General features: G+C 38.5%; 1 protein-coding gene across 6 annotated transcripts in view; it reads left to right on the top strand.

Moving 5' to 3' along the window:
• ZNF536 (zinc finger protein 536) overlaps window positions 1–23,549 on the top strand; it is a 427,243-nt gene that overhangs the window by 55,310 nt on the left and 348,384 nt on the right. For all 6 annotated transcript variants that reach the window (XM_054049383.1, XM_054049385.1, XM_054049387.1 and 3 more), the window contains exon 2: window positions 8,033–8,114. The gene's annotated coding sequence lies outside the window, so the exon portion shown is untranslated. The remainder of the gene's footprint in view (window positions 1–8,032; window positions 8,115–23,549) is intronic.

The following is a 23,549-nucleotide window of genomic DNA, read 5'->3' as shown; positions in this document are numbered from 1 at the left end:
GTATTTGTTTATTACATATATTTTTATTAGTAGGACTCATTTGCCCCCTTTAATTCACTGAAATTGCCTCAGCTTACACTGGTGGTAAATTTCTAGTTTCTAACACACACACACATTTTTTCCCTTTTTCTTATATATATATTTTTTCTTTAATGAGTCAGGCCCCTAAATAATGGTTTATTTCATATTCAAAGTGACATCTTAACATATATTTGTCTGACAATATGACACATACATTGGGTTTAATGAGGGCCTCATTATAAGGAAAAAATGCATCTGCTGAATAAAATACAAAATATTTTCACCTAAATGTTGTGTAAATTATTCAAAAAGAAGGTCCCTTTGACAGGGATGTGTGGGGGAGCTCAGTCTGCCAGTCTGTACTGTGGCTGATCTCAGTATAGATACAGGACTCCCGTCTCCAGGCTTTGTCAATCCAGCACTTTATATCAGTCTAAATTTCACTACAGAAAAGGAAGCCCTGTCATTAGCTGGCTTAGCAGGCCTTGCCAGAGCCACTTTATAGTAAATTATGTGAGATACCTTATAAATAGTAATAATCGAATAGTGGGCCTCATTCTCAGGTGATTTGGGGACTGTTTTGGCCTCTGGTACAAGTGCAAGTTAGAGCAGCCTTTGGGTTGCTCTAATGTGATGCCTCCTGGCCACAAGAGACTGGTACACAGCCAAAGGACTACCAGAGTGCAAGCTGCACAGGCCATTTCCCTTCTTGCCCTCCACATGCCTCCTATGCCTGGGACTATGAGGAGATGGTATAGAGATGGCATAGCTAAATTTACATTACCTGGAGAAATGGAAAAAAAAAAAAAAGCTGGCTATTTAACTCAGCTTTTTAACCTCTTTATACAATCAGAGCAGCACAACAGGTCCATAGCAGTTGCCTGGATCTGGCACAAAGAATGAATGTACTTAGAATACCATCCAAGTGTGATCAAAATGCTGACTCACTTTTGCTTCACAACCCAGGTAAAAGTGAAAATGGCACGTACACGCGATTGGCTTCAACAGCCAGGAAACGATATTTTAGAAACAGGTATATATTTTTTAAAAAAGCAAAAACTTGAGATCCTGTCATGCTCCCTTCATTTTCAATGACAATATTCCTATTGACTTCACTGGAATAGGTTTGGGGGCTGTATTTAGTTTTAACCAGCTCTTCTTACCTTTGCCAGGAAACATTAGCCCACATCGTGTAGAATTACATTTGGGTTTTCTTGGCAAGGGTTAATAATCAATGTAGATCTCTTAACAAAGGATACGCTGCCTTATTGTACTGTGAAACTTTTTTTCTTAACTGTCAGTGAAGCAGTACTAATTATTACTCCCATGTAAATGAGGTCATTTCCTATTAGGAGAACAAAATGCTTAGCCTTGCCTTGCCAATTCATACCATCTATTTTTCACACATACCCAGCTTCTTAGATTTTTTTTTCAAATTTTGATAAAATCCATTCATTTGTATTAGAAAAGTGTAAACCACTGCAATAATAGTTGCCCATTATTATCCAGATGAGCTTTTGTAATGTGTGGGTTGTTTGAATACCATGTGTTAGCTATGGAACAATTAGCCAGCTGAATGGTTCTTTAAAACAATCAGATACTTTTATCTCACTGAAAAAATACATTCCTTGGAAGTGTACAGTTAAACTGTAAATTCTGAGGAACATTAAACTCTCATTGCGAGTAGTACTTTAGGATATACGTTGATCAAGGACAAAAAGACATCGAAATATCTTGTCTTCATGTTTTTATTTTTTTATGCAAGCAAAAAGATTTAAGGAATATTGTAGCAAACAAAGGGTAATTGTTTTAGCCCAGATGTTGCTTTTGCACAACAAGCAGGTTACAATGTTCCCACAGAGCTGATGAGCCCAATCAGTGAAATGATTAAAAATTGATTTTGTCCCTGTAATTACAGTATGTAAACTACTTAGCTTGGATTGCAAAGGAAGTGATTTTCTAATTACGTATATACTCTGGTGTCTAATGATTGGTTTTTTGAAGTAATGAAGAGAGAGCCCTAACGACTCCTTGGTGCTCTGTTGTTTAAGAAAGACCATCTTTAGAGTAAGCAGCAACAGACAAAGAGTTTAAATTGAATTTTCAACACTGTTAATGTGCACATGGATTTGATTATTAAAGAGACAGTAATGTAATTTGATTGGCTGTGAGCATCATGGCTTTTTGTTACGTACTATATGAAGATATACATGCTATATAGTTGTGTAGGTGATGGAAACCTTTTCTGTCCTATTTCTACTCATTCTATCAGTTTGCAATAAATGTCTGTTCCTTGTGCATCCTGAAAGCATTTAGAAAGAATAGGTTTAAAATGTCTCCTTGATCAGTGATTGTTATCTTATATATAGAATTAAGGGTTTCTCTTTTAACACATACATGGTGTACGCAACATACAAGGGAGTGGCTGCTGAATCTGTTGCCTTTAAGCTTTCTAATTTTTTTAAGGAAATCTGTTTTAAGTGAAGAGAAATGGATAAATACAAACCAGAATGATCAGTGTGCAGACTGACAGCATGGGCGATATGCTCTGAAGCACATCTTCCTGCTGCTCTGAAAGGAAACAACAGGTGTCAGCCTCCCATAGCTCTTGTATATGCATCGGGGCCCAGGGCCTGATCATGCCACGGATCTGGCAGACTGCTTCCCCTTGGAGTTGGGGAGTGCTAGCAGGCACTGGCCTGGCCCTTTCTTCCCAACACTGGAGTTCCAGGGGGTGAAATCCTGGCCTCGTTGAAGTTCATGGCAAAGGTCCCATTGACTTAAGTAGGGTCAGGATTTTGCCCTAGAAGTGTATTCTGCCCTGCTGCTCCATGGATATGTGCACCGAGGAAGAAGTTCCTTATGCCCTCTTCTCCCTCTGTACCTCACAGCACAGCCGTGCTGGATTTTAGGATAGGATTTCCCACATAATATGTAATTAACTGATGATGATATAAACCCACTGCCCTCCAGCTGCATCTGGAACTGGCTGACATGAGTGGAAGTGTGTACTGGGGGCTCCTGGGGTTAAATACTACCCTCTTCCAAATCCACAGCTGTAAATGCCAAATCACCGTTAAACCATGCTTGCCACAAGCAGTACAGATGTTATTAGCAGCCATGCTGAACCACGGAGCTATAGTAAGGACCTGATCCACAGCCCACATAAGTCAAGGGGAGTTTTTCACTGACTTCAATTGTCTTTAAATCAGGCCCTAACAAAGCTAGCTATGGGAATGAACAATGCCGAAATATGTGTTTACTTGTATGACCAAGAGTAGCTTGGGACTAGTTAGGAATGGGACTAGTTGTGAATGGTTTTTGTTAATGAATGGTGTTTTCACACAGAATGAGCTCTGTAGCCTGAAGCTGCACAAATAATATTAACCAGGATTAACAGTGTCCATAGTTCATATATTTGTGTAGGAAAATCAGAGTTAGAACAAGGAATTGGAAAAAAATTGTGCCCCAGTGGACTATTCTACACAAAGGTTTTGTAAACTCGCACAGATCACAAGCAGGCCAAATACGGTGTAATTCCTGTGCTGAGCCCTCTGCCAGGTCATGCTAGCTGTCACCAGAAGGAGATAAGGGAGAGGCAATTTGTAGTATGCTGCATATATCTCAGTGAAATGAGGGGACTTTCTTGCACCGCAATAGAGGTTCAGGTTCACCTGGAAGAAAGGGCATTTGTTTTCGTGGTGGGAAGTTTATTTATTCCTTCCACAAACTCTCTGCCCTCCCTCTCCCCACCCCACAAATCAGTATTCACTTTTGGGACTCTCCAAGTACAAGTGAAGAGAGCATGTGGGATGGAAGGCCTGCCCCCATTGCAGGTCAAGTCAGCAGTTCACAGTGTAACCTGCTGTGTCAAGAGTTGAAATCATGCCCTGGCCCAAGAACTGTGGTGCCAGTTCTCAGGGTACAATCTTGGTTCTTAGAGAACAATAGAAAAACACTGAGATGAATGCCAAAATCCTGCTTTAGGGCCTGGTCTCCCTCTCCATTTGTGCATGTAACTCCCAGTGACATTAAAATGGGCCTTTAAGGCCCAGTATTTCCTAACCTGCAATTACAGTGTATGCAAAATTCACGCTGAACTCAATTGAAAGTTTTCCCATAGAAGGGTTGCTGGACTGGACTCTTAGTGTAGTTCAGTCTGTTTGCCTGCCTACATGTCTGTCTTTCTGGCCATGCATTTCTAACAGTCATAGCATCTGTAGCAGCTTTTGTGAGGCCATCAGGGAACAACTGATAGTGAGAAAAATTAGTTAAATATGACATGTCATCTCCTCAAAAGGTCTGTTTACAGAGGGGCCAGTCCTTGTCCCGCTGAAATCAATGGGAGTTTTCCATTCATTTCAGTGGGACTAGGATGTGGTGCTGAGGCCCTGATGATTGAAATCCGCCATCTCTCCTCACTCAGGAAAAGCTCCCAGCGGTTCTGAGTAAATCTATACTTTAAGGGTCTATTCTCCCATTGTTGTGTGATAGTTTTCCGTACATAATTCTTATCACCTGCATAAATCCCTCCCTTCTCCCCTCCCCAGAGGAGACATCCCTCTCTCTGTTTAATGTGCGTGTGTGAGAGAGATTCCTTTTAACAGTAATGAGTTACATGTGCATGTTTAGGTGAAGAATAATTACATTTCATATGTCTCCACAGTACTCTTTACCGGGCTTTTTGTGAAGGCATCCCAGGTTTATTCTTCTTGCAGAGACGGGCTGGGTGCAGTAACTTTCATTGCTGCTCATGTGCATGGAGGGAACTGATTCTTTCACTGGGGAGGCCAAAGCTACTGCACTGGTATTTTGCTCCTGCAGGATCAATTGTTTGATAAATTGGTCTGCAGGGGTGCGCAATGCACATTTTTTTTTAAAGTGGCCCAATTTGATATAAATGGAACTATCTTAATTTGTTTTCATGCTTGCAGCTTACCCCTTTACAATATCTGCTTTACACAGTATCAAATATGTTAGAATAATATTAGCACAGGTAAGTAAAATATCTTTTTATAAGGTTTTAAATCATTTCTACTATGTCTTAATGTGCAAAGCTACAGATTTTCCCAATTTGTCCATGAGGTTACGTATCACAGATCTTAAATTATTTAAGGTTTTTAACCTGAGGGTTCACTCGCAGTCATGAACTGGAAAGCAGATTGCAAGAGACATTGACATGCTGATCAATGACACGAAGCCTCCAAACAAATCAGTACAGGACTTTAAGAGATGAAGCCTTACTGTGTTCTGTCTGTCATCAGAATTTATAAAGCATCTTAGTGAAAGCCCCTTGAGAATCATTCTTGAGAATTTTGCAAGTCATGAGCGTGTTTGTAAAATCTGAATTTTTTTTAACACAAATAGCCTTGTAATAGTGTAGCAAAAATGTAGTCTACGATGTTGGTATAGGAACGCTAAGAACCCGTTTAGTGAGATAACATCTTTTCTAAAGCAACAGTTTATTATCGTCTTTGTTTCTAGTTCTCAGCATTCTTACTTTGAATGAGTTACAAGTAAACACTAAAAAGGTATATCTGAATTTAAGATATCAACTAAATAAATAAATGCCAAATGTCACCTCCGTTTAGACACTGTACAGTTGGAAATATTATATGATAAACACTTTAATAGATACAGCTGTCCAGGAGTTTGCTCATGCTCTGTTTGTTTTCAAATAACTGGAGAAGGGTCAATATACCAGAATCACTTATATGAATTCTGAAAGGGGGTGGGGATATGTATAAATGTGACCTGGATCCAAACTGATCCTGATTTTGGTTTTAAGGAGGGACAAAATCTGATTGACCAGGCTTTGAAAACCCAAATTATTTATGAAAGGTTAAAATACTCTTCTGCCAGTGCTGTAGACTATAGGCCTGGTTTTACACCGTTTTGCACCAGGTATAGCCATTTATGCTTGCAAAAAATGGGACATCCGAATGAGAATGGTTTGCACCTTCTTTGCATTCACCATGCACAGATGCATTATTATTTATTTGTATTGCAATAGCACCTATAGGGCAGGGCCCCATTGTGCTGGGCACTGCACAAGCACAAACAAGGGGACTGTCCCTGCCACCTTACAATCTAAGTATAAGACTATAAACAACTGATGAATAAAACAAACAGCTGGGGGATCACAAGGAAACAATGAAATAATACCAATAAACATGAAAAACGGGGGTCGCCTCAAATCAGCTGTCTAGCTACTTTTGATTTTCTTTATGGGCATCATGCAGAAGAGAACCTTAATGAATGACTTAGGGAGAACAATGAGGTGGCTTTGCAGATTTTTATGGGGAGTTCCTCCCATGCAAGAGGGGCAGCATGGCAGAACCACAAAGGTGCTTACTAGAAAACTTTTTAAATGGGCGCTCAAGACTGGCATAATTTACAGAACAATGGCCCGGGTCAATGGCTCAGTACTTTATAAGAAATGATAGGTAGGGCAGGGATAGACTTGTAAGGGCCTTAAAAGTGAAAACAAATAGTTTGTGTTTGATGCAATGGAGAAGGGGAGCTGGTGATGTGGTCAAATTGATGATCTGGAAATAACCTTGCAGCAGCATTTTGGAATAGATATAAATGGGGCAAGAGGCTATTTCTCCTGGCCCCAGAGGGGGTTTAAATTACTGCAGAAGGTGTAAGTCAGTGAGAAAGTTGGGTCCCGAATCTTTAGTGGGCTGTTACAAGGCTATTTTATTTAAAAAAAAATCAGAATTTATGAGTTGTAAAATTGTTGTATCCTGGACCTTCAATATAAATAAGCACAATTATTATTTACCCTTCGAGGGAACAAAGGGCATAGTCCTGCAACCCTTTCTCATTTAATTGTTGAAAGATGTAGCCCAACTGCAGTAAAATGACCAAGAAATTAATTTTTTCTCTCAGAAGTTAAGGACATAGAAAATCATAGAATATCAGGGTTGGAAGGGACCTCAGGAGGTCATCTAGTCCAACTCCCTGCTCAAGGAAGGACCAATCCCCAGACAGAATTTTTTTGCCACAGATCCCTAAATGGTCCCTCAAGGATTGAGCTCACAACCTTGGATTTAGCAGGCCAATGTTCAAACCACTCTGCAAACATCGACTATCAGCTGTAGACAATGGGACTCCTCGGAGAAGTAAGCGCTGTGCTTGGTAGCAAGAGTTTGCAAGAAGGGGCCCTAACGCTGTGATGACTGTACTGGGTTTTGAGAGCCTATAGCCTGATGTATAAACTACTTAAGTTAGTATAGATAGAAGAGTGTATTGTTTGAGAATGACCTTTCATTTCATTTGTCAGGCATGCAAGGGCATAAACATGCATACAATTCTCAGCTTTAAATTCTGTAGATTATAGCTTTAATATTGTGAACTTTATTTTGCTATAAGAGCTCCCTTTGTTTTTGTTTTTACTTTGTTACTAATGTAATGTCCCTAAATTCTCTACAGACAAATACCTTGGAAGTATTGTATCTTGGCTTTTACTTCTGGCTCTTATCTCTTTTAAGTGGGGTTTATTAGATGAGATCATCTCCAAAGGACTTATTTCTGTTATAAAATGGAATTAAAAAAGTAGAAACACAATTAGTAGTTGTTCTCTCTGACTCGGTTTGAGAGATTAGAGTATCAATGTCAAAGAGAATAACTGGGTTTCTAGAGTATGTCTGCAATGCAACTTTTGTTTTATCCTGTTTTGTCCTCTCTTGCTGCACTGTCTAGGGGATAGGATCAGAAGAATTTCATTCTGTTCCTCTGCATTGTCTTGAAGAGAGGTTTTCCCTCTCAGAACAATCCAGAGCTGAAAGCACTTTTCAGTTCCCAAAAATAAATGACCACCAAACGCTTGCATTATTGAGCCCTTAAAAAAAAGTGTTAATCCTGTTAATACTCTCATCCTAAGTATTCTCTATACATTGTTACATTAGAACTACTTGGGGGTGGCATTGTAAAGTTTTAGTTTAAAAGACTTGTTTAAACATAGCGTTTTGATATTTTAAATTTCTCACATCTCTTGTTTTTACAGTTCCTGACCTTCAGTACCTATCCCTCGTCACTAGGAATTTCTCTCAGCCAAGGGAAAGATTCATTGGTTTGAGAGTTACCTGGTAAGGATCATTCATTATATTATTGCCTAACTTTTTCTCTGTTTATGAATGTGGTTTATGCAAAACAGCTTAGTTGCACCACCTTAATAAACTGCATTAAAATGACCTACCTGCATTAACAATTTACAATCTGGTTTTTGTAGCAAACTTGTGCATCTTCTTATCTCTCCACCAAAACATTTTAATTTATTCTTTCAGGGAAAAACTGCCTATAGTAGATTGATTACGAATAGATTTTTCAAGTAAAAATCTGCTTTGTAAAATCATGAAAGCTCATCTTACACAGCTGGTATATAAATTTGTATTAGAAATAAATCATCATTTATTACTTTATCAGCAGATTGGTGATTTAAAAAAATCCATGAAACTCATGATTGGAGTTTGTTGTATTCATTTTATCACTTATTTTGTTTTTTGAACAAGTTCTATTGAAGATCTCTCATGCATATTATTAAGGGCGCTTTTCTGTTCTGTATTACTATGCGAACAACACCTACTTAAATCAATGGGGTTTTTCCATAATAGGTTATAGACCTGATTTTCCTCTCAGCTGTATCGGTGCAGTTCAAAAGTAACTGCTATTAACCCTTTGGGTTCACAATGGGATAAAAAACAGTGTGAAATCAGAATCAGGCCCCAGGGTCCTAAATTTGGAAGAAAAGTCTTGCTTTGTAATCTGTAACTTATTCTAGGAAGTATCCTATAACTAATTCTACAATTTTTAACTGATTCTTAAATCCAAAAGTCTGATGGCTTCCGGTTCAAAGTCGAATTCCTATTGTGTTACTTTCACATTACAATCATGGCGCCTGAATCTCCTCTCAATTATACACATGTGTAAATCAGCACTAACTCTATGTACTTCAGTGGAGTTACACTGATGTATAACTGGTGAGAGGAGATTCAGGCCCATCAAAGCTTTTGACCTTGCACACTCACGTGCAGGTGAGTAATTTTAGCTGTATGAATTGTCCCATTGAAGTTAATGGAACTACTTATGTGAGTAAAGTTAAGCACATACTTAAGTATTTCCAGGATTGGTGTCTGCATCTATAAAAGAAAAACAAATAAACAATAAAACTATACCAATGTGAGGATCTGAGCCACAGTTTTAAAAATTTGATAAAGAATGCTGTGTCCTGTCCTACACGATTAACTCAGACAAAATTACACTGATTTAAATCTGGAGTAACTCCACTGACTTCAGTGGAGCTACTTTGGATTTACACTGTTGTAAAATAAAGATACAGTCTGGTTTATTGAGTTCACTGACTTCTATTGATGTCTATAAGATTTTTGCCAGAGTGAAAGAGTGGTGTAGGATTGGACCTTTGGTAACAAAAAAACTACCAGTCAAATGGCTAAATAGCTCAGCAAAGGCTGGCCTTGTTTTCTAATGGCTTCATCATTTGGAATCGAAATGAAACCATTTCAGAGTTCAGTTATTTGTTGTAATTTTTAACTTAGAGAGAACAGAAGGGAAAATTAAAATTATAACACATCTTGTAATTTTGGGGTTCATTGTAACCTCTGATACTGCTGAGGAAGTTAAATATATTTACATAAACTCATATTCAGTTCTAATTAGCTAAACCTATCTTTCTCTTGACCATATTCCTTAGAGGTCATCACATAAACCATTTAAATTGATAGCAATATTATGCACCAAGAAATTAATTTTACATTGTATACAATTTTTATTGTGACTTTATCTTGTTTCAAAGTGCTTACTTTTTGATTTTGTGGATATTACTGACTGTGGATTACTTTTATTTTGGTTTTTACACAACAGTTATATTAGAAATTTGCTGTTTTATTCTTACCTTCTTAGTAAAAATCCTTTTATCACACAATGGGTAATTTATATCCATTACCAGCCCTTTCAATCCTTTTCAGTGGTGCTGTCAGTGCCTTTGGCACAGTAATGATTAATGTGATCTAATAATAGTGTGCCATTATATTACCTTAGTAAAACATGTACCAACATCCTATTCAGATCTACCAAATTCATAGCTTCCTATAATATTTTTGTTGAAAGACAGGATTACTATTTTTCAAAGCTGATTTTTTTTCCCTTTAACATATTTAATGAAATTCACAATTCTTTGCCATGGTAATCTTTGTGCCTGTGTTTGGGCTTGATGGGTGAATTTTATATCATTCTGCATTATTATGATTTGTTAGGCAAACTGTTTGACATGTAAAGAAAGATACCAGTTACATTGTGTTGCTTTGTTAAAGGGCGCATTTTAAACATTCACCACCTTCTGGATATTTCCCTGGGTTTATAATAGGTGAGATCAGAGTTTGTAAGAATAAGCATTTGGTCTGAAATGTTATTTTTCTTTCTACTCATTCTCACCCCAAACCACCAACCTAGCTCTCCTCACACTGCCCCACACACTATGGGAAGCAGGTTCCAATGTAACTCCCTGCCATTCTACCCAACAATATCAATTTTGCTACAATAACTTTGTTCTGACCTTCTTTTTTTGGCAGATTCCTTGCCTCTTAGCAAAGAGTTACTCTGCAGATTAATCCCTGTGAGCTGGCAGTTGGAATCATGCAATGCTGTTCCTGGTTTTGGATTCAGCCATTATGCATCCATGCATTTTTGACTCCAAAATCAGGTATTTCTGTTTGCCAGAAGCTGGGAGTGGGAGTCAGGGGATGGATCACTTGATGATTACATTTCAGTTCATTCCCTCTGGGGCACCTGGTATTGTCCACTGTCGGAAGATAGAATACTGGGCTAGATGGACGTTTGGTCTGACCCAGTATGGCTGTTCTTATGTTCTATTGCATGATCCCAGCCTCCAACTCTCAGATGGGGACTGTGTACTCTCAGTCCAAGAAACTGTCAAAGCAGAGGGCAAAGTCAAATGCCAAAAAATGTTGGTGGGTTGCTGGGTGGAGTGGCTTGAAGTTATACTGGGACCTGTCTCTAAACTCTGGGTAGTTTGCAACTGCCCAACTGTTTGCAACTGTTTTTGAGTTAAACATTTTCTCTATCAGGGTGTCAAATCAAAATTATTTTCTGGTGTTACTTTTTTCTGAACATGTGATCCCTGTATGCTGGCTACAAGGTTCCTAGTCATAATGCTCTTTCTCATATAGGAGATAATCTTAGCACATCTATTTAAAACCCCTCATAATCGGGGAAAAAGCAACACAGGGTCCTGTGGCACCTTTAAGACTAACGGAAGTATTGGGAGCATAAGCTTATGCTCCCAATACTTCCGTTAGTCTTAAAGGTGCCACAGGACCCTCTGTTGCTTTTTACAGATTCAGACTAACACGGCTACCCCTCTGATACTTGACATTCATAATCAGTGTGGTTTAAGAGTTTGGATAACATGCCATCTTTACAAAGCATCTTAAATCTTCATCACCCAAAGATATCATTATTGTAGACAGGGTGACATATACTTAACCAATTTCACAGTTAAATTTCAGTGGAACAGTATGTCCACATTTTAGCTCTACTTTGTGACATGGTGTTAAATGCATATGCTTTCACATTGTTTCACCACATCAATATAAATAATGAATGAGAAAAATATTTTAATCTTGTCAGTAGCAACAATGTCTAAAAACACCCAAAATACTTGTGCAGTTCTGTATGGATTCCTTCTTTGATTTAGGCTAAAAAGTACAGCTGTATATGATTTGAAATGTGCAATCAGCTTAAATGAGGAAAAATATTTTCAATACAAATATATAAACTGTGAAGCTTTACACATATTTTTAGTAAAAAAATTAGACTGTGATTGTTATATGTCACATAATAATATTACTTGCAGTATTTGTAATCATGTTATTCTCTGCTGCATTGGATGCAATTTTGTATCTTGATCGTTTAAATAGAAGACATTCTCATCTGCTCTATAAAACTGATCTTTGGTGATATAATAGCAAGTCAGAAAAAAGAAAAAGCATGAAACTTTTGTCTTTGTATTTCAAGGGCTTCAAACAAGATAAAAAAACTGCTTCCCCATTTTAAATAATGAAGTAAATGTTTAATGTACAGTGAATTCTGTCCTAGAGGCCAGCCAAAAATCAGTTGACTAGCAGAAATCGACTTAAAGCTCAAACAAAATTGTACTGGCCAGGCCACTGAATGCTGCTACCTAAAAGTTGTTGTATTTTCACTGGGTTAGAACAGTCAGGTTACATGTGCAGGTTACATTGTATTGTACTGCTTAATTACTCATGAATCCTGAAGTTGTAGTGGTCATAGTGTCAAGTTCTAGGGTATGTCATAATTTTCTTTTTCCAACAAAGAATTTAATTTTAAATAGAATATTTCTCCATCAGTCCTCCTTGAACTTTCCTCAATAGTCTTGGTAGATTTTGCACTAGATAGTCCATGACCTAAAGCATTTTCAAATTTTCATCAATTTTTTCTCTGAAAATATTTTTGTTCCTTCCATTAAACTTCCCAGCATTTAGTCCAGCAGGAGGCTCTATGAAAAGTCCAGGGGGCAGTCTGTGGGACAAATACACCAGTCCATTAAGGAAGCTTTGTGCCAGTCTTCCTTTGAAAAGATGCCTCAAAAGCTCCAGCCAGTGAAGGCTTATTCTTCTTGAACAGGGGAATCCTGGGATCATGTAGAGCTACAGTAGTGGCTCCTGTGCCACTCTCCTCATGGCATAGGGGATTATGTCCGGTAGACAGAGCGGTGGGTAGCTAGGACTTTTCTGCACTCTAGCAATCCTATTGGCAGTTAGTGCAGTATACAGCAGCCTTTAGGCTGTTCTAATCTACACCAGGGGACTGGCCCATCACTCCACTGGCTAAGGATCAAGGGTCGCAAAAGTAACCTAAAGCCACCTTTGCCTATTCTCTGTTCTTGCACTGCATGCAGCTTGGCTGGACTACACAATCTAGTCCTATCACTTTACTTAGAACTGTTGTCTACATAGAAATAGAGATGGACCAAGAGTGAAACCTTGAATTGAGCCCCTTTGTATTTCAGTGGAGAATAGGGTTTTGGATTCAAATCCTGGATACCAGGTACAATCCATGTTGAGAATTTTTTTTTCCGTTTCACATTCTGATGTAACTGAAATCTTTGTGAAATATTCGCATAATGAATCTGGAGCCAAATTCATAGTCCTGATTTACCTCCGATCCCAGTTCCAAAGCCTAAAGCATAAACCAGATCCTGCTTTAAGTCTAAATACTGATTCCTCAACAGGCAAATTTTGGTAGGATAAACAAAAAGAGGTGAAATGTACTGGGGCCTAATCCTTGAAAGAAAACACAAACAAGACTTTTTGTCTTTCTAAGACTACATTTATCTCATTTGGTCAATAAAAAGAAGAACAGGAGTACTTGTGGCACCTTAGAGACTAACAAATTTATTAGAGCATAAGCTTTCGTGGACTACAGCCCACTTCTTCGGATGCATATCTTTTTGCGGATACAGACTAACACGGCTGCTACTCTGAAACCTGTCATTTGATCAATGTTTATCTCACAGGACCAGTGAGGTCAATACCTAGACTGGTAGCTTTAGCTCTTGGGTTTTACTCCCAGCATTGCCACTAAATCACTGTGTGACTTTGAGCATGAAACATACATTTTCCCCCATCTATAAGATGGGGATAATACCACTTATCATCCGCATAAGGGTCCTGCAATTTAACTGATGTTTGTGAAGTGCTTTGAGATCTGTAGATGAAACTGTGAAAGTGGTTTGCTTTAGAAGTGTAAAATTAATCATTTTTACTTTTTCCTCAAAGTAAGGCTTGATTTGACTTTTGAGCCATTTTTCCAACTGGTTCTTGGGTAAGCCAGTTTGGTTCATCTGTTCCTAATAATTTGCATAAAAATATTGTCGGTATTGCTCTTCTGATAATCTGAACCTTTTTTTGTAGATCCCCTCTCTCTAAAGAAATGTACAATTTCAGAATGGGATGGAATTGGGCAGAAAATGCCGCTTTATTGCTCTATGCACAAATTCTCCTTGTTAGAGTGGAACATTTTCATGAGTTTACTGTTCACTGAAATTTAATGGTTCGTTTTTTGTTTTATTAAGTATGCCAATATCTTGCTGGTAAATTAGGCAAGACTGTTTTACTGTAACAATAGCTATTAATTAATCATTTATAATTACCACCCTTACCTTATCCAGTCATGGTAAGATCATCTACCAATGACCAACCCACATATTTCCTGTATATAGGAAATTCCTGTGTATTTCATATACCTATCTACGGTCTGACAATGCAAATATTCTGTTCAAGTGGGCATATAAGTATAATATACTTTTTCCAATATCAATGCATAAGAAGGTAAAAAGGGAGGATAGGTGAAGGTATATAGCCTTTGGGTGCTATGAAGAAGCAGAGTGGGGAAAGTGGTCTTTTCTTTCCCCCAGGGCTTTCACAAAGAGGAGCAGAAGCACATACAGCATTGCAGGCTACATCTTCACTCTGTCCTTGTTCCCCATCTTATCTTGGAAACATTCAGCCATACCCATCTTCAATCACATCAAAACCACCTCTTCATTTTTAGCTACCTAATGCACCCTCACATCTTCCTACACCTTAGCTACTTCACACATTAAGTTGGGGTTAACTGCCTAGCACTCACTTTCTTTTGATAGATCATGGAAACCGCAAACATGCTCTTATCTGCATTCAGTAGGCTCAAGGTAAGGTACCTCAGAAATAACATGCATTCTGATTTTTTCCCCTTTTTAGCTTTCTTAGCCACTTATTGTACGCTGCTGGTGATCTCGTATTTCCACCACTCAAATTAATTTTAACCACTCTTTTAGATAAACAGATAAGCTGAACAAGCTTATTACTGTATGATAGAACAAACAAAGGGAAATGTTGCACACCTGCATGCGTACAGCCTTACCTATGAATAGCAGAGGGAAGCTAAGCTAGTCAACAATTCCTTCTTGACATTTGTTGCAAAATACTATACTCTAGAGATTTTTAAATTACCTCCTTGAAGATAGCATGTGATGCCTACCGCAGGGGTACTTTATTCCCTCCTCATCCTCCCCTTTATCTCCCACTCCTGTTGCTAAAGGAGATCCATTTTGGCCTTGGCCTTGTATTCTAAGTAGTGGTCTGATCTAAGTCTTGTTGAAGACAATGCATCTTTATATTGACTCCTGTGGAGATTGGAGCCTGCCCTACAGCTCAAGTTCTTCTAGCAGCTACTACAGCTGCTGTTCCTTTAAAAATATTTTAGAATAAAAACACTCCTCCAGTTTTTAACCCAGATTGCTAATACTGTACTGTTTCCACAATACACTTTCTATTTCTTCCAATATATAAGCTTTTTTTGTGTGTTAAAAATAAAATAAAGAATTTGGAGAAACAGCATTCTCCCATTCTGCCTAAGTTTACAGTTTTTCTGATATGAAATTCTGCTAAGAGATTGCCACACAATCCTGGCATAAAACTAGAGCTGGTATGAAAAACAAATTCAAAACTGCGAATGTGACATCTGTCCACCTATAGACTACTTGCTGGGGATTTGGTGGTGGTTTTCTCTGGGGGTAGCCAACAATCCGCAGGGATAGTGCTGAATCAATAATCATCACCCTTTACTTTTCTCTCCCAAACTCTTGTATATGACATTTTAAAAAATGAATATACTTGTGCAAAAATAGAGCACATATAATTCCTCTCTTAACAGTGATCTCAAACCCTGGTCTCAATTCACAGTATCCTCTATGCAAAACACTGCAGGAGTCCCCCCCTTCTCCCCCGGTGCATAACTGAAAAGTGCATAGCTGACCAAGTATGCCAAAGCTGTGGAAAGGCAGAAAATGACAAGGCTTGAATGTATCCCAAGAAAACTAAACACACATTACAGCCCTGCTTTATATTTTAGAGTGCAAGATTTTACTTTTTCAATAACTACTGTATTTTGATAATAGGCATCAAGTGGTTGCTATGTGATACACAACAGTGTTTTTCATGAACTTTTGGCTGCTGAATAAGCCCAGCAAATATGGGTTGTTACCCTTTTAGTTTTCTGGGTCAATTCGTTTTGCACAAAGGAAAGAATGATAATTTGAGTTGTAGGCAGAGAATCTTTTCTACACATTGGGAAAAATGAAAGCTATTTTTATGTGATATTTTTTAAAAATAGTAATTCCTTATATAGTTATAGATAATTATCTTATTACTAAAAGCAACTAAGAAGCTTGTTGCAGAGTCCTGACCTCAAAATATTTTTGAATTGTAGCTGTGAACTCTGGGGAAAAGTGGGGCTTCTTAAATGTAATCAGTAAATAAAAATAGTTTTGTGACTTAGTTGCCACCAAAGGAGGATGATCAGTGCCTTCCCTTACATCAGTCAGGCTGGTGTGGGGGCCAGTTACAGGATCAGATATTTGTGTCCTCTTATCTGCTACCTTTCCACTCTAAATGTTCAGCCCCTCTCCCTTCCTCTGGGTTGAAGAGAGGGCAAACATTATCTCTGTTATTTTGGTGGCTTACCTTTGGAGTGCAGCAGCTTATATGAATTCACACAGCAAGTCAAGGAGTTTCTCTTTAGCGATATAGGCTAATACAGTGAGGCTTTGGAAAGTGGGCAGATGAGCAAGAGAAGTCACCAGTGTAACATGTGTACAATTGTATGGTATTGACTCTGGCAGCTTCAAGGTGTGTATGCTGTGATTTCTGTCCTCTCTTGTGCCTTTGAATGTGATTGGCCATCAGGAGTTCAGCAGTGAGAGAGACTCCCTCTGATAGATGCCTTAAAAACACAAACAAGTCCTGTTTTCTTTTTCTGTTTTTTCACTACCTAAGAGAGGTTTCCCACACCCTCATCTGCCACCACTAAGGAACAGCTCAATAGCAGTCTCTGGAAAGGCTCCATTTGATGCCCTCTTTCCTCCAATCTCAGCTCAATCTCACTGAATTGTTTGCTGCAATGGCCAGTTGATGTAAATTGGTATAGTCCATTAAACTCAATAGGCCTACACAATTTTACAACAGCTGAAGATTTGGCCTCAAATTCCTTATTTTCTATTTAGAAGATTTTTTTCCCTCAAACTTTTCCTCTTTTCCCACTTATGCAACAGTCCCTCTCAACAGGAACAGTTTGTCTCTCTCTAGCTTGCTTAGTGCATTTCCTCCCAAAGTAAACAAGTGAACTAAATTAATGATGGATCTCAGGTTGTAATGTAACAACAGTCTGGATGGAGATTCTCTATTTCTCCCTCTCTTCTTTCAATCAGAGCAGCTTCTCCTCTTCAATCAATCTCAAATGTACCTAACAGTTCCTTTTGGTTAGACTCATAGTTTGGAGATTTGACCTTGGTCCTTTTTCTTTCTGATACCAGACTCTATCTAAGTAAAAACTTGGAATCATGATGATACCGGCTGCTTCTTCAGAGAGAGGGAAAGTGTTTCTCCTGGCGGCTAATTTATCTGTTTTTCTCTTCTTGAGGAGCTCTCTAAAGAGCTCAATATTTGTGGTTGGGGTAATCTTTACTCACAAAGTTATATCAGATGCAAAGCCTCCAGTCTGCAATAAAGATTAGGGGTATTTTTTCTAGTTCAGTGGCCACCTCTTTGCCTGAAAAAGGGGACAAAAGGTTTGTATCTATGGAGGACTTGAGATGCTTTTTTTAATATTCACTTGGTTAAATGAATTAATGACTGTGGGTCTGACTCTTGACCCTTAATGTAGTCACTGACCTTTGCTTTCCCGGTTTGGAAAATTATGTTGATATACCTTGCAAGAACATTTATATTGGCTCTTTCTTTTATTTTTGCTTTGTCTCACTGCCGAGATGGTGTTACTTAGAAGCTGTTTTTCTTGCTGATAACCAAGGCATATCTCTGTGACTTAGTCGCTCCCATGTCCCATGCCGCTTTAGATGGGCATTTTTGGGCATAATACAGTGCATATAGTAGAAGAAACGTTGTCCTCCATATGTCTCAGTTTTGCTGGTTCTCAGAGATTTCCAGTATGTAAATGGTGTTCTGGCCCTTTAAGAATAAAAGATTCTATAAGACCCCATTCCAGGTGTTGGAATGAATAAAGGCCCAGAAAATGGCCTGGTAGCAGAAGGGAAGAAGTGGTCCTGGATAATTAGGAGTTGTATGGGAGGGAAAACCCCTCATGCATCATTCCTTTTAAGGGCCTGCGAAGAGGAGCCATGGACTGTAGGGTGGGGCAGGGCTCCCCTCTCTTTCAGCTAATTGGGATGAGTTCTCTGGAGGAGGGCAGTAGGGAGACCACATGCTCTTTCAGACCAGGAGAGACTCTGAAGGAGAAGAAAGCCAGGGCCAGAGGGCTAAGTTCCAGCCAGAAAGGACTGGGACCGGTGGCTTTGGGGGGAGCAGACTGACAGAGGAAGAGCTCTGGGTGTGGCAGAAGAACCAGAGCTAAGTATGAACTGTTGAATTAGGATTATGGACTTTATACTGGGGATTCATGGAGGAGTGTTTGGACTATTTCGTAATTAAGGACTCTGAGGACTGCGTGAACTCAGCCCTGGTAAGGATGCTGTGAGCCACAGAGGGACTGTGTGGAGTGCTTCAGGGGCCAGCAAGAGGGGAGGGTGCCTGCCAAAGGACCCCCGGCCATGAGGGTTAGTGACCACCCTACTACACATTGGAAGAGAAGTAAATTAGGGGACAGGGGAATTAAAATGATGGCTCATGATAGGTTGCAGCCTGCCTGCCTGACTTACTCATCATTCTGCACGGGTGTAACTGAGTCACAGTGAAATAATTATCAGGTAATAAATTCCTTTTTTGTTAATTAATTAATTTTTAATTATGCATTTACTCTCTTCTGTAATGCTAATTTTAAAAAGACTTTAAAATCATTAAAAAAATCCTTGCATTAAGAAAAATATCCCCAAAATATTTTATACAAACATTTTACTAAATTATGTGCATATTGGGTAACGAGGTTTACTTTTACATTGTCCTTTTATCCATAACTTGCTATCCTTCATACAGTGGTGTTACGGGCATGCTGCTGTGGTGTCTTTAGGTGGCTTCTTTTATATAGACTTACTGTACTGGCATTGATTTATGCATTTGTATTAGAGTAGTACCCAAAGGAATCAGAAGGGCAATGCAATGGTGCTTAGCATCGTACACATAGCATGGTATGGACCCTGCCCTGAGGAGTTTACCATTCTAAGGTCCTGATCCTCCAGCCAGGCAGCCCCTGGAATTCCATGGGGCTTGGGTGCAGGTCTGCCAGCCGGGTTCAGGGTGCTGGATTGGGGCTTCATTTAAGACCAGATGCAGCAAGTGAGTGTGACCAGCAATAGGTGTAAGAGGGGAGGGAGCGCGGGTAAGGGTAACTGCAATAAATTCTTGTAGATAGGCTAACAATTGGCCAGACAAAGCCAATTGACAAAGCTCATCGAATTGCCGTTTTGGATTATACCAGTGGGCCATCTAGTACAGTATCCAGTCGTTGAAAGTGGCCAGGAGAAGCTGATTCAGAGGAAGGTTCAGAAAACCCTGCAGTTAGAAATTATGAGATAATCTTTGCCCAAGGAAAATTTCCTTCCAATCCCCAGTAGTTAGAGGCTGGTTACACTCCCAGTGTGCATACCCTGTTTCCCCGAAAATAAGACAGTGTCTTATATTAATTTTTGCTCCCAAAGATGCGCTAGGTCTTATTTTCAGGGGATGTCTTATTTTTCAGAAATGAAAAATGCCTTATTATCAGTGGATGTCTTATTATCGGGGAGGTCTTATTATCGGGGGGATGCCTTATATTACAACGAGAGGCAAAACTGTAAGTAGGCCTTATTTTCGGAGGATGTCTTATTTTCGGGGAAACAGGGTACCTAGATGGCTCCAAATCAAGTAAAAGAGCTGGGGAGGATTTCATTTTCCCTTTGCTTTGAAATACATAAAGATCAGCTTTATTTAACCAATAGAAGACTCAAGGATTTGATGCCTGGATGAAAACTTATAATCAGTGGAATAGTACTTCGGCTTAATCAGTTCTCATCAGAAACTTGTTTGACCTATAGACCACCTTCCTTCTTCTAAGCTTAGATGTCTCTGTTATAAAACTTCTCAAGATTCTACAATGGCAACATTTAATGTGTTTTTTTTAATACAGGTGCATCTTGTAGGGCAAGAGAGAAACCTTTCTCCTTGTACACAATACACATATGATTTATCAAACATATTGTATTACTCTGTCTTTACAGTAAAACATACTATGGATTGGAATGGTTATCTGTGGAGGATTAGAAACTGATATTCCATTTTATGTTCGAGAAGAGGATTACTATACAGATAATGTACTTTTAGTGAAGTATTTCAGTTTTAAGGACAGCAAAAACAACCAACCTTAGATGTAAAAGGAAAAGGATCTGGTAATGAACAATACCATTCAATTGACCTTTTGTATAGTAATCCAAAGATAGCATCAATAATATACCATTTTATATTTATTGAACGATAATTTTTTTCAGTCATCTGGAATGATCATTTGATTAAAAAAATTATCCACTGTAAATGCTGAATACCTGGAAGTTCACAAATTTTATCACATTTGATTGGCAGTATTAAATGCCAACAGCTCATTTAAATAAGGAACATCTGTACATTATTATTTTGGGATTTTTCATCTGTTGATTTAGAAATCTGAGGCTTTTATGAGCCTTTGCATGCAGATTTGTGTGTTACCTACATACATGATTTGTCAATAACAAAGAAATAGTCATAAAAATACTGTCTGGTGGTTTTGTGATTAAGGCAACAAATACATTGTATATGCAAAGGGATGTAATGTGCATTGCATTTGATTTTAGGTGTGGCAGTAGCAGCTTGATTTCATAACACTGGGAATAACATGACAGTTCAAAAGCACAGAGAGAAGATTATGATTTTTATACATAGCAATGTAAATTTTTAAAATAACAATGTAATTTTTTTACATTCCTTACTGTATCTCAGGATAATCCAATTTAGAACAATTTATTCTGAAGAGGTATGGTAAAAATAGAAGTTATATCATTATTGAGAATGGGATAATACATTATTTTTTATGAGTGAGTTACGAAGATGTACAACTCAGTTGGGACTTAGGATAAACATAATATTCCTTAATTAATCCATTATGCTATGGTACATACGTGCCATTTTTATACTTTAAAAATGAAAAATGTTTTAAAAAAGGAAATTGCTGCTTTTTATACTAAAAAGCTTTTTTTTCTAAAATCATAAAAATGTATAATTGAATTCACCAAATAGTATTAATGAATTAAGCATGTAAATTGAACGCAGAGTTTTAAAATAGAGGGTCATCATCTTCTGGCAATCAGATATGAACATATTCTTTAGCCCAAATATATCAGTACTTATGGATGCAATTCATCCAGGTGTGGGGGCTAGCAAAAGGCCCTAAGTAAGGGCTGCATGGGAATCAGTGGTTGAGCAGCAATGTAGGAGTGCCTGTGGAGCCCCTACATGTCTCAGAAAAAGTTGCCATTCTGGCACCCCAAAATGCAATGCTGCGGGCAGGTCAGGCATGGAGTCTTTTGCACCAATTTATGCAGGTCTGGAACAGGTGTTTTCTGTGGCACATTGGATGGACTGAGAGATACCACTATGTGTTATTTAGCCAGGGAGCCCCGCAACAGCCTCTGTGCCACATTTAAGTGGAACAGAGGGCTTGGTGCTGGACCCCCACATCTAGAGTGGGAGGCAGAGCTGCAGATTCACTTTTACATTAAATCATTTGCTCCAGGACTCTGTGCAATTTGTTCCACTTTGGCTCTGGATATGGGTAAATAACGCATTCAAAAATGCCCTGCACTCTGTCTGCATAAAACCAGAGCTCTCAGGCTTTATGCATACAGGAATGGGCGTCACCCTTGTAATAATAATATTTTGTATTTATGGTGGAGGATCTGCAAGATCTTTCATTTGTTAATGAATTAAACCACACAACACTCCTTTTAGCTAGGTAGATATTATTACTCCCATTTTTTAGAGAAGGTTATGTGGGAAGTCTAGGCAGAGCTAGGAACAGAACCCAGATCTCCTGAACCTCTGACTTATCCACAAGACGAGTCTCCCCACAAAATAGACATTTGATTCTGTAAGTGGGGAACCCATTTTTCAAATGTAAGCACCTTAACATGATCTTCAAATCCCACATTTAGATGCTGAAAAAACTATTTAGAGCCTTTTGAAATACTGTATATAGGAGTCTCCCAATATCAGGCCCATAAATGTGATATATTTTATATGCCCACAGGCAGTTGGATATTTGAGGCATCTGTTTGAAAATTGGGCTCTGAATGTATTATGATATGACTTTATATTTAGGGTATCTCTCATTAAAGTTTGTAAATTTGATAGCCACTAACAGGATCTAGTGCTTGCTATAATACATTAAAATAAGAATACACCTAAGACGATATAAAGCCAAATATCATTAATAAAAAGAGAATCAAATTAGAGACCTTTATTTTGTATTAAAGAGGCATTAAATGCAATACAAATCTGCAAAATACAAAGAAATTTACTTTTCTGCTGCCTCAGCATCAAGAGACTAGCATTCCTTTTCTCCATGTATCTGTGTCACCAGGTTATTTCTTCTTCTGTTTAGTCATATAACAGAATGTGTTGAGGCATATTATCCTCAACTTGTGTAGCAGTCTACAAATACTGATTGCTGTTTGAGCTTGTTATGGAAAAGTATTGCCCTGTGGATTGAGAAAATGACCAACAGTGGACTATAATCTTTGAAGCTGAGAGTAAAATTGCCAACTAGAGGTCATTTTTCAAACCAAGGGGCAATAGTTTGCTACTATAAACTGAATATTGCAGTCAGTATATGTTTTATTAAACCATTTAAGAAACTTGGGAGCCGTTTCATTTAAACTTCCTGCTTGATGTGGCTCAGAGAACAGGCCCAGGGCAGCTCGCAAAAGAGGCCTACTGTAGTCTGTATAATAAATATACTGTATCCTCAGTAATGTATAATAATAATTATGAAAGCTCTGGGCATTAATGGCTAAGAGCTAAATGCTGCTATCATTCTACATCTGCAGCACCCATTCAAGTAAAGGAGAATTTTCTATAGAAATCAATGTCAGGCACTGTTTCATAATGCTATGATAACCCAAGGCCAAACTATCTGTGAAAAGCCCTGGATCATTATTCCAATTGTAGGCTAAATACTTAGAGTGAAAATACCTTCCTCTCTCCCCCATCTCCTTTTGTTGTTCTCTATCTCTGTTGAAGTACACACAACGTTGTGCTTTGTATGGGCCCTCATATAGGGAGTGTTGGCCACTTTCTTAGTTGATAAGAGAGTCTCATTTCTGAAAATCCTATTTATCTGACAATTCCATACACAGAGAGCCAGACTGAAGCCTTCATCCTCCCTCTTTCAGTCCATCTTACATACCTGTAGTGAAGCCAGACACATTGCGACATGAGAGCACTGGTGCA

The sequence above is a fragment of the Malaclemys terrapin genome, chromosome 14, assembly GCF_027887155.1.
Source record: "Malaclemys terrapin pileata isolate rMalTer1 chromosome 14, rMalTer1.hap1, whole genome shotgun sequence".
Classification (NCBI taxonomy): domain Eukaryota; kingdom Metazoa; phylum Chordata; order Testudines; family Emydidae; genus Malaclemys; species Malaclemys terrapin.
This window is presented reverse-complemented; position numbering and strand designations above follow the sequence as displayed.